Source organism: Bombina bombina, chromosome 5 (assembly GCF_027579735.1).
Source record: "Bombina bombina isolate aBomBom1 chromosome 5, aBomBom1.pri, whole genome shotgun sequence".
Lineage (NCBI taxonomy): Eukaryota > Metazoa > Chordata > Amphibia > Anura > Bombinatoridae > Bombina > Bombina bombina.
Genome location: NC_069503.1, coordinates 473,798 through 486,591, shown reverse-complemented (window position 1 = coordinate 486,591; position 12,794 = coordinate 473,798). Strand labels below are relative to the sequence as shown.

The following is a 12,794-nucleotide window of genomic DNA, read 5'->3' as shown; positions in this document are numbered from 1 at the left end:
TCCAATGTCAGGTGAGACTCTCAAGCCCAGTGTTCTAATGGAGTACGTAACACTGATCCAATGCAAGGTGTTCTAATGGAGTACGTAACACTGATTAAATGTCAGGTGAGACTCTCAAGCCCGATGTTCTAATAGAGTACTTAACACTGATCCAATGTCAGGTGAGAATTAAAAGCCCAGTGTTTTAATGAAGTACGTAACACTGATCCATTGTTAGGTGAGACTCTCAAGCCCAGTGATCTCATGGAGTACGTAACATTGTCAGGTGAGACTCTCAAGCCCAGTGTTCTAATGGAGTACGTAACACTGATCCAATGTCAGGTGAGACCCACAAGCCCAGTGTTCTAATGGAGTACGTAACACTGATCCAATGCCAGATGAGACTCTCAACCCCAGTGTTCTAATGGAGTGCATAACACTGATCCAATGTCAGATAAGACTCTCAAGCCCAGTGTTCTAATGGAGTATGTAACACTGATCCAATGTCAGGTGAGACCCACAAGCCCAGTGTTCTAATGGGGTAAGTGACACTGATCCAATGTCAGGTGAGACCCACAATCCCAGTGTTCAAATGGAGTACGTAACACTGATCCAATGTCAGGTGAGACCCACAAGCCCAGTGTTCTAATGGAGTACGTAACACTGATCCAATGCCAGGTGAGACTCTCAAGCCCAGTGTTCTAATGGAGTGCGTAAAACTGAACCAATGTCAGATAAGACTCTCAAGCCCAGTGTTCTAATGAAGTATGTAACACTGATCCAATGTCAGGTGAGACCCACAAGCCCAGTGTTCAAATGGGGTAAGTAACACTGATCCAATGTCAGGTGAGACCCACAATCCCAGTGTTCTAATGGAGTATGTAACACTGATCCAATGTCAGGTGAGACTCTCAAGCCCAGTGTTCTAATGGAATACTTAACACTGATCCAATGTCAGGTGAGACTCTCAAGCCCAGTGTTCTAATGGAGTATGTAACACTGATCCAATGTCAGATAAGACTCTCAAGCCCAGTGTTCTAATGGAGTATGTAACACTGATCCAATGTCAGGTGAGACTCTCAAGCCCAGTGTTCTAATGGAGTACGTAACACTGATCCAATGTCAGGTGAGACCCACAAGCCCAGTGTTCTAATGGAACACGTAACACGGATCCAATGTCAGGTAAGACCCACAAGCCCAGTGTTCTCATGGAGTACGTAACACTGATCCAATGTCAGGTGAGACCCACAAGCCCAGTGTTCTAATGGAGAAGGTCACACTGATCCAATGCCAGGTGAGACCTACAAGCCCAGTGTTCAAATGAAGTACGTAACACTGATCCAATGTCAGGTGAGATTCTCAAGCCCAGTGTTCTAATGGAGTATGTAACACTGATCCAATGACAGGTGAGACTCTCAAGCCTAGTGTTCTAATGGAGTATGTAACACTGATCCAATGTCAGGAGAGACTCTCAAGCCCAGTGTTTTAATGGAGTACATAACACTGATCCAATGTCAGGTGAGACCCACAAGCCCAGTGTTCTAATGGAGTATGTAACACTGATCCAATGTCAGGTGAGACTCTCAAGCCTAGTGTTCTAATGGAGTATGTAACACTGATACAATGTCAGGAGAGACTCTTAAGCCCAGTGTTCTAATGGAGTACATAACACTGATCCAATGTCAGGTGAGACCCACAAGCCCAGTGTTCTAATGGAATACGTAACATTGATCCAATGTCAGGTGAGACCCACAAGCCCAGTGTTTTAATGGAGTACGTAAAACTGATCCAATGTCAGGTGAAACCCACAAGCCCAGTGTTTTAATGGAGTATGTAAAACTGATCCAATGCCAGGTGAGACTCTCAAGCCCAGTGTTCTAATGGAGTACGTAACACTGATCCAATGCCAGGTGAGACCCACAAGCCCAGTGTTCTAATGGAGTATGTAACACTGATAAAATCTCAGGTGAGACCCACAAGCCCAGTGTTCTAATGGAGTACGTAACACTGATCCAATGTCAGGTGAGACCCACAAGCCCAGTGTTCAAATTGAATACGTAACACTGAGCCAATGTCAGGTGAGACCCACAAGCCCAGTGTTCTAATGGAGTATGTAACACTGATCCAATGTCAGGTGAGACTCTCAAGCCCAGTGTTCTAATGGAGTATGTAACACTGATCCAATGTCAGGTGAGACTCTCAAGCCCAGTGTTCTAATGGAGTAGGTAACACGGATCCAATGTCAGGTGAGACCCACAATCCCAGTGTTCTAATGGAGTATGTAACACTGATCCAATGTCAAGTGAGACTCTCAAGCCCAGTGTTCTAATGGAGTATGTAACACTGATCCAATGTCAGGTGAGACTCTCAAGCCCAGTGTTCTAATGGAGTACATAACACTGATACAATGTCAGATAAGACTCTCAAGCCCAGTGTTCTAATGGAGTATGTAACACTGATCCAATGTCAGGTGAGATTCTCAAGCCCAGTGTTCTAATAGAATTAGTAACACTGATCCAATGTCAGGTGAGACTCTCAAGCCCAGTGTTCTAATGGAGTACGAAACATTGATCCAATGTCAGATAAGATTCTCAAGCCCAGTGTTCTAATGGAGTACGTAACACTGATTTAATGTCAGGTGAGACTCTCAAGCCCAGTGTTCTAATGGAGTAAGTAACACTGATCCAATGTCAGATAAGACTCTCAAGCCCAGTGTTCTAATGGAGTATGTAACACTGATCCAATGTCAGGTGAGACCCACAAGCCCAGTGTTTTAATGGAGTATGTAACACTGATCCAATGTCAGCTGAGACTCTCAAGCCTAGTGTTTTAATGGAGTATGTAACACTGATCCAATGTCAGGTGAGACTCTCAAGCCCAGTGTTCTAGAGGAGTATGTAACACTGATCCAATGTCAGGTGAGACCCACAAGCCCAGTGTTCTAATGGAGTACGTAACACTGGTCCAATGTCGGGTGACACTCTCAAGCCCAGTGTTCTAATGGAAGACATAACACTGATCCAATGTCAGGTGAGACTCTCAAGGCCAGTGTTCTAATAGAACACATAACCCTGATCCAATATCACATAAGACTCTCAAGCCCAGTATTCTAGCGGAGTATGTAACACTGATCGAATGTCAGGTGAGACTCTCAAGCCCAGTGTTCTAATGCAGTACATAACACTGATCCAATGTCAGGTGAGACCCACAAGCCCAGTGTTCTAATGGAGTACGTAACACTGATCCAATGCCAGGAGAGACCCTCAAGCCCAGTGTTCTAATGGGGTACGTAACACTGATCCAATGTCAGGTGAGACCCACAAGGCCAGTGTTCTAATGGAGTATGTAACACTGATTCAATGTCAGGTGAGACTCTCAAGCCCAGTGTTCTAATGGAGTAAGTAACACTGATCCAATGTCCGGTGAGACTCTCAAGCACAGTGTTCTAATGGAGTAAGTAACACTGATCCAATGTCAGTTAAGACTCTCAAGTCCAGTGTTCTAATGGAGTATGTAACACTGATCCAATGTCAGGTGTGACTCTCAAGCCCAGTGTTCTAATGGAACATGTAACACTGATCCAATATCAGATAAGACTCTCAAGCCCAGTGTTCTAATGGAGTACGTAACACTGATCCAATGTCAGATAAGACTCTCAAGCCCAGTGTTCTAATGGAATACGTAACACTGATCCAATGTCAGGTGAGACTCTCAAGCCCAGTGTTCTAATGGAGTAAGTAACACTGATCCAATGTCAGTTAAGACTCTCAAGTCCAGTGTTCTAATGGAGTATGTAACACTGATCCAATGTCAGGTGTGACTCTCAAGCCCAGTGTTCTAATGGAGTATGTAAAACTGATCCAATGTCAGGTGAGACCCTCAAGCCCAGTGTTCTAATGGGGTACGTAACACTGATCCAATGTCAGGTGAGACCCACAAGGCCAGTGTTCTAATGGAGTATGTAACACTGATTCAATGTCAGGTGAGACTCTCAAGCCCAGTGTTCTAATGGAGTAAGTAACACTGATCCAATGTCAGGTGAGACTCTCAAACCCAGTGTTCTAATGGAGTAAGTAACACTGATCCACGGTCAGTTAAGACTCTCAAGTCCAGTGTTCTAATGGAGTATGTAACACTGATCCAATGTCAGGTGTGACTCTCAAGCCCAGTGTTCTAATGGAGTATGTAAAACTGATCCAATGTCAGGTGAGACCCACAAGCCCAGTGTTCTAATGGAACATGTAACACTGATCCAATATCAGATAAGACTCTCAAGCCCAGTGTTCTAATGGAGTACGTAACACTGATCCAATGTCAGGAGAGACTCTCAAGCCCAGTGTTCTAATGCAGTACATAACACTGATCCAATGTCAGGTGAGACCCACAAGCCCAGTGTTCTAATGGAGTACGTAACACTGATCCAATGCCAGGAGAGACCCTCAAGCCCAGTGTTCTAATGGGGTACGTAACACTGATCCAATGTCAGGTGAGACCTACAAGGCCAGTGTTCTAATGGAGTATGTAACACTGATTCAATGTCAGGTGAGACTCTCAAGCCCAGTGTTCTAATGGAGTAAGTAACACTGATCCAATGTCAGGTGAGACTCTCAAGCCCAGTGTTCTAATGGAGTAAGTAACACTGATCCAATGTCAGTTAAGACTCTCAAGTCCAGTGTTCTAATGGAGTATGTAACACTGATCCAATGTCAGGTGTGACTCTCAAGCCCAGTGTTCTAATGGAGTATGTAAAACTGATCCAATGTCAGGTGAGACCCACAAGCCCAGTGTTCTAATGGAACATGTAACACTGATCCAATATCAGATAAGACTCTCAAGCCCAGTGTTCTAATGGAGTACGTAACACTGATCCAATGTCAGATAAGACTCTCAAGCCCAGTGTTCTAATGGAATACGTAACACTGATCCAATGTCAGGTGAGACTCTCAAGCCTAGTGTTCTAATGGAGTAAGTAACACTGATCCAATGTCATGTGAGACCCACAAACCCAGTGTTCTAATGGAGTATGTAACACTGATCCAATATCAGGTGAGACTCTCAAGCCCAGTGTTCAAATGAAGTACGTAACACTGATCCAATGTCAGGTGAGATTCTCAAGCCCAGTGTTCTAATGTAGTACGTAATACTTATACAATATCAGATAAGGCTCTCAAGCCCAGTGTTCTAATGGAGTACGTAACACTGATCCAATGTCAGGTGAGACTCTCAAGCCTAGTGTTCTAATGGAGTATGTAACACTGATCCAATGTCAGGAGAGACTCTCAAGCCCAGTGTTCTAATGCAGTACATAACACTGATCCAATGTCAGGTGAGACCCACAAGCCCAGTGTTCTAATGGAGTACGTAACACTGATCCAATGCCAGGAGAGACCATCAAGCCCAGTGTTCTAATGGGGTACGTAACACTGATCCAATGTCAGGTGAGACCCACAAGGCCAGTGTTCTAATGGAGTATGTAACACTGATTCAATGTCAGGTGAGACTCTCAAGCCCAGTGTTCTAATGGAGTAAGTAACACTGATCCAATGTCAGGTGTGACTCTCAAGCCCAGTGTTCTAATGGAGTATGTAAAACTGATCCAATGTCAGGTGAGACCCACAAGCCCAGTGTTCTAATGGAACATGTAACACTGATCCAATATCAGATAAGACTCTCAAGCCCAGTGTTCTAATGGAGTACGTAACACTGATCCAATGTCAGGAGAGACTCTCAAGCCCAGTGTTCTAATGCAGTACATAACACTGATCCAATATCAGGTGAGACCCACAAGCCCAGTGTTCTAATGGAGTACGTAACACTGATCCAATGCCAGGAGAGACCCTCAAGCCCAGTGTTCTAATGGGGTACGTAACACTGATCCAATGTCAGGTGAGACCTACAAGGCCAGTGTTCTAATGGAGTATGTAACACTGATTCAATGTCAGGTGAGACTCTCAAGCCCAGTGTTCTAATGGAGTAAGTAACACTGATCCAATGTCAGGTGAGACTCTCAAGCCCAGTGTTCTAATGGAGTAAGTAACACTGATCCAATGTCAGTTAAGACTCTCAAGTCCAGTGTTCTAATGGAGTATGTAACACTGATCCAATGTCAGGTGTGACTCTCAAGCCCAGTGTTCTAATGGAGTATGTAAAACTGATCCAATGTCAGGTGAGACCCACAAGCCCAGTGTTCTAATGGAACATGTAACACTGATCCAATATCAGATAAGACTCTCAAGCCCAGTGTTCTAATGGAGTACATAACACTGATCCAATGTCAGATAAGACTCTCAAGCCCAGTGTTCTAATGGAATACGTAACACTGATCCAATGTCAGGTGAGACTCTCAAGCCCAGTGTTCTAATGGAGTAAGTAACACTGATCCAATGTCATGTGAGACCCACAAACCCAGTGTTCTAATGGAGTATGTAACACTGATCCAATATCAGGTGAGACTCTCAAGCCCAGTGTTCAAATGAAGTACGTAACACTGATCCAATGTCAGGTGAGATTCTCAAGCCCAGTGTTCTAATGTAGTATGTAATACTTATACAATATCAGATAAGGCTCTCAAGCCCAGTGTTCTAATGGAGTACGTAACACTGATCCAATGTCAGGTGAGACTCTCAAGCCTAGTGTTCTAATGGAGTATGTAACACTGATCCAATGTCAGGAGAGACTCTCAAGCCCAGTGTTCTAATGCAGTACATAACACTGATCCAATGTCAGGTGAGACCCACAAGCCCAGTGTTCTAATGGAGTACGTAACACTGATCCAATGCCAGGAGAGACCATCAAGCCCAGTGTTCTAATGGGGTACGTAACACTGATCCAATGTCAGGTGAGACCCACAAGGCCAGTGTTCTAATGGAGTATGTAACACTGATTCAATGTCAGGTGAGACTCTCAAGCCCAGTGTTCTAATGGAGTAAGTAACACTGATCCAATGTCAGGTGAGACTCTCAAGCCCAGTGTTCTAATGGAGTAAGTAACACTGATCCAATGTCAGTTAAGACTCTCAAGTCCAGTGTTCTAATGGAGTATGTAACACTGATCCAATGTCAGGTGTGACTCTCAAGCCCAGTGTTCTAATGGAGTATGTAAAACTGATCCAATGTCAGGTGAGACCCACAAGCCCAGTGTTCTAATGGAACATGTAACACTGATCCAATATTAGATAAGACTCTCAAGCCCAGTATTCTAATGGAGTACGTAACACTGATCCAATGTCAGATAAGACTCTCAAGCCCAGTGTTCTAATGGAATACGTAACACTGATCCAATGTCAGGTGAGACTCTCAAGCCCAGTGTTCTAATGGAGTAAGTAACACTGATCCAATGTCAGATAAGACTCTCAAGCCCAGTGTTCCAATCGAGTACGTAACACTGATCCAATGTCAGGTGAGACCCACAAGCCCAGTGTTCTAATGTGGTAAGTAACACGGATCCAATGTCAGCTGAGACCCACAATCCCAGTGTTCTAATGGAGTATGTAACACTGATCAAATGTCAGGTGAGACTCTCAAGCCCAGTGTTCTAATGGAGTATGTAACTGTCACGATTCCTTTCATATCCAATTTCACTTATATCATTGGCCAATCAACTCCTCAGGCTGTTCCTTTAAATGCCAGCATTACCTTCTATTCTATGCTTGGTATTGTTTCCCTGAATCGGATCAAGCTCCACCTGACATCCTGTCTCTAAGGAGTTCACTCTCTTCGCTAAACGTCAGCATCCAGTCTGCACCGCTGTGCAGGGATCTGCATCTCTAGACCGGAACCTCGGCCTCTGTGACGTCACACGCCCGCCGCGGCTCTCTCTCACTACTGCCGCCATCACGGAGCTAGCTACTCCTCTCTGCACAAGCCTGTGTTACCACTGATTCAGGACTCTTACCTACCAATTCTGCTACAGGTACTAATAGGAAGGGGTTCTGTTCTGATTTCACCTATTGTGCCTTTAACTTATTTAACACGCTGTTATGAGAATACTATATAGCCTTACTAGTTTCACTCTGCTCCTCATATATTTAAAAACAGGTTCTTTAGTTCTGAACCATTTACTAGTCATTCACACATTATTACTCTCATTGCTCATTTGTGAAAGTGTGTAATAAATTGAACTCAAGACATAGAAATTTCACTGCTGAACGTTATGTTTTCATTATCACATCAGCTATAGTGTTATCTGCTGTTCTCTTCTATTTTTCATATATCAAACTGCTCATGTGTGTGTGCTAGGGTTTTACGTATTACTAATGGGTGATATTTATGTATTCTCCTGCCACACATTCAGCAACACACAATTATAGTACTATATCAGTAGCTGTGGTCCAATATACACCTTTCTCTTTTCAGACATTACAGTAACACTGATCCAATGTCAGGTGAGACTCTCAAGCCTAGTGTTCTAATGGAGTATGTAACACTGATCCAATGTCAGGAGAGACTCTCAAGCCCAGTGTTCTAATGCAGTACATAACACTGATCCAATGTCAGGTGAGACCCACAAGCCCAGTGTTCTAATGGAGTACGTAACACTGATCCAATGCCAGGAGAGACCATCAAGCCCAGTGTTCTAATGGGGTACGTAACACTGATCCAATGTCAGGTGAGACCCACAAGGCCAGTGTTCTAATGGAGTATGTAACACTGATTCAATGTCAGGTGAGACTCTCAAGCCCAGTGTTCTAATGGAGTAAGTAACACTGATCCAATGTCAGGTGAGACTCTCAAGCCCAGTGTTCTAATGGAGTAAGTAACACTGATCCAATGTCAGTTAAGACTCTCAAGTCCAGTGTTCTAATGGAGTATGTAACACTGATCCAATGTCAGGTGTGACTCTCAAGCCCAGTGTTCTAATGGAGTATGTAAAACTGATCCAATGTCAGGTGAGACCCACAAGCCCAGTGTTCTAATGGAACATGTAACACTGATCCAATATTAGATAAGACTCTCAAGCCCAGTGTTCTAATGGAGTACGTAACACTGATCCAATGTCAGATAAGACTCTCAAGCCCAGTGTTCTAATGGAATACGTAACACTGATCCAATGTCAGGTGAGACTCTCAAGCCCAGTGTTCTAATGGAGTAAGTAACACTGATCCAATGTCAGATAAGACTCTCAAGCCCAGTGTTCTAATCGAGTACGTAACACTGATCCAATGTCAGGTGAGACCCACAAGCCCAGTGTTCTAATGTGGTAAGTAACACGGATCCAATGTCAGCTGAGACCCACAATCCCAGTGTTCTAATGGAGTATGTAACACTGATCAAATGTCAGGTGAGACTCTCAAGCCCAGTGTTCTAATGGAGTATGTAACTGTCACGATTCCTTTCATATCCAATTTCACTTATATCATTGGCCAATCAACTCCTCAGGCTGTTCCTTTAAATGCCAGCATTACCTTCTATTCTATGCTTGGTATTGTTTCCCTGAATCGGATCAAGCTCCACCTGACATCCTGTCTCTAAGGAGTTCACTCTCTTCGCTAAACGTCAGCATCCAGTCTGCACCGCTGTGCAGGGATCTGCATCTCTAGACCGGAACCTCGGCCTCTGTGACATCACACGCCCGCCGCGGCTCTCTCTCACTACTGCCGCCATCACGGAGCTAGCTACTCCTCTCTGCACAAGCCTGTGTTACCACTGATTCAGGACTCTTACCTACCAATTCTGCTACAGGTACTAATAGGAAGGGGTTCTGTTCTGATTTCACCTATTGTGCCTTTAACTTATTTAACACGCTGTTATGAGAATACTATATAGCCTTACTAGTTTCACTCTGCTCCTCATATATTTAAAAACAGGTTCTTTAGTTCTGAACCATTTACTAGTCATTCACACATTATTACTCTCATTGCTCATTTGTGAAAGTGTGTAATAAATTGAACTCAAGACATAGAAATTTCACTGCTGAACGTAATGTTTTCATTATCACATCAGCTATAGTGTTATCTGCTGTTCTCTTCTATTTTTCATATATCAAACTGCTCATGTGTGTGTGCTAGGGTTTTACGTATTACTAATGGGTGATATTTATGTATTCTCCTGCCACACATTCAGCAACACACAATTATAGTACTATATCAGTAGCTGTGGTCCAATATACACCTTTCTCTTTTCAGACATTACAGTAACACTGATCCAATGTCAGGTGAGACTCTCAAGCCTAGTGTTCTAATGGAGTATGTAACACTGATCCAATGTCAGGAGAGACTCTCAAGCCCAGTGTTCTAATGCAGTACATAACACTGATCCAATGTCAGGTGAGACCCACAAGCCCAGTGTTCTAATGGAGTACGTAACACTGATCCAATGCCAGGAGAGACCATCAAGCCCAGTGTTCTAATGGGGTACGTAACACTGATCCAATGTCAGGTGAGACCCACAAGGCCAGTGTTCTAATGGAGTATGTAACACTGATTCAATGTCAGGTGAGACTCTCAAGCCCAGTGTTCTAATGGAGTAAGTAACACTGATCCAATGTCAGGTGAGACTCTCAAGCCCAGTGTTCTAATGGAGTAAGTAACACTGATCCAATGTCAGTTAAGACTCTCAAGTCCAGTGTTCTAATGGAGTATGTAACACTGATCCAATGTCAGGTGTGACTCTCAAGCCCAGTGTTCTAATGGAGTATGTAAAACTGATCCAATGTCAGGTGAGACCCACAAGCCCAGTGTTCTAATGGAACATGTAACACTGATCCAATATTAGATAAGACTCTCAAGCCCAGTGTTCTAATGGAGTACGTAACACTGATCCAATGTCAGATAAGACTCTCAAGCCCAGTGTTCTAATGGAATACGTAACACTGATCCAATGTCAGGTGAGACTCTCAAGCCCAGTGTTCTAATGGAGTAAGTAACACTGATCCAATGTCAGATAAGACTCTCAAGCCCAGTGTTCTAATCGAGTACGTAACACTGATCCAATGTCAGGTGAGACCCACAAGCCCAGTGTTCTAATGTGGTAAGTAACACGGATCCAATGTCAGCTGAGACCCACAATCCCAGTGTTCTAATGGAGTATGTAACACTGATCAAATGTCAGGTGAGACTCTCAAGCCCAGTGTTCTAATGGAGTATGTAACTGTCACGATTCCTTTCATATCCAATTTCACTTATATCATTGGCCAATCAACTCCTCAGGCTGTTCCTTTAAATGCCAGCATTACCTTCTATTCTATGCTTGGTATTGTTTCCCTGAATCGGATCAAGCTCCACCTGACATCCTGTCTCTAAGGAGTTCACTCTCTTCGCTAAACGTCAGCATCCAGTCTGCACCGCTGTGCAGGGATCTGCATCTCTAGACCGGAACCTCGGCCTCTGTGACATCACACGCCCGCCGCGGCTCTCTCTCACTACTGCCGCCATCACGGAGCTAGCTACTCCTCTCTGCACAAGCCTGTGTTACCACTGATTCAGGACTCTTACCTACCAATTCTGCTACAGGTACTAATAGGAAGGGGTTCTGTTCTGATTTCACCTATTGTGCCTTTAACTTATTTAACACGCTGTTATGAGAATACTATATAGCCTTACTAGTTTCACTCTGCTCCTCATATATTTAAAAACAGGTTCTTTAGTTCTGAACCATTTACTAGTCATTCACACATTATTACTCTCATTGCTCATTTGTGAAAGTGTGTAATAAATTGAACTCAAGACATAGAAATTTCACTGCTGAACGTAATGTTTTCATTATCACATCAGCTATAGTGTTATCTGCTGTTCTCTTCTATTTTTCATATATCAAACTGCTCATGTGTGTGTGCTAGGGTTTTACGTATTACTAATGGGTGATATTTATGTATTCTCCTGCCACACATTCAGCAACACACAATTATAGTACTATATCAGTAGCTGTGGTCCAATATACACCTTTCTCTTTTCAGACATTACAGTAACACTGATCCAATGTCAAGTGAGACTCTCAAGCCCAGTGTTCTAATGGAGTACGTAACACTGATACAATGTCAGATAAGACTCTCAAGCCCAGTGTTCTAATGGAGTATGTAACACTGATCCAATGTCAGGTGAGACTCTCAAGCCCAGTGTTCTAATAGAATTAGTAACACTGATCCAATGTCAGATAAGACTCTCAAGCCCAGTGTTCTAATGGAGTACGTAACACTGATTTAATGTCAGGTGAGACTCTCAAGCCCAGTGTTCTAGAGGAGTATGTAACACTGATCCAATGTCAGATAAGACTCTCATGCCCAGTGTTCTAATGGAGTTCGTAACACTGATCCAATGTCAGGTGAGACCCACAAGCGCAGTGTTATAATTGAGTAGGTCACACTGATCCAATGACAGGTGAGACTCTCAATCCCAGTGTTCTAATGGAGTACGTAACACTGATCCAATGTCAGGTGAGACTCTCAAGCCCAGTGATCTAATGGAGTACGTAACACTGATCCAATGTCAGGTGAGACTCTCAAGCCCAGTGTTCTAATGGAATACGTAACACTGATACAATGTCAAGTGAGAATATCAAGCCCAGTGTTCTAATGGAGTATGTAACACTGGTCCAATGTCAGATGAGACTCTAAAGCCCAGTGTTCTAATGGAGTACATAACACTGATCCAATGTCAGATGAGACTCTCAAGCCCAGTGTTCTAATGGAGTATGTAACACTGATCCAATGTCAGGTGAGACTCTCAAGCCCAGTGTTCTAATGGAATACGTAACACTGATACAATGTCAAGTGAGAATATCAAGCCCAGTGTTCTAATGGAGTATGTAACACTGGTCCAATGTCAGATGAGACTCTAAAGCCCAGTGTTCTAATGGAGTACGTAACACTGATCCAATGTC

At 43.5% G+C, this 12,794-nt stretch overlaps 1 protein-coding gene across 3 annotated transcripts in view; it reads right to left on the bottom strand.

Annotated features, from left to right (window-relative positions):
• SMARCD3 (SWI/SNF related, matrix associated, actin dependent regulator of chromatin, subfamily d, member 3) overlaps positions 1-12,794 on the bottom strand; it is a 526,715-nt gene that overhangs the window by 158,135 nt on the left and 355,786 nt on the right. The gene's annotated exons all lie outside the window — the stretch shown is intronic.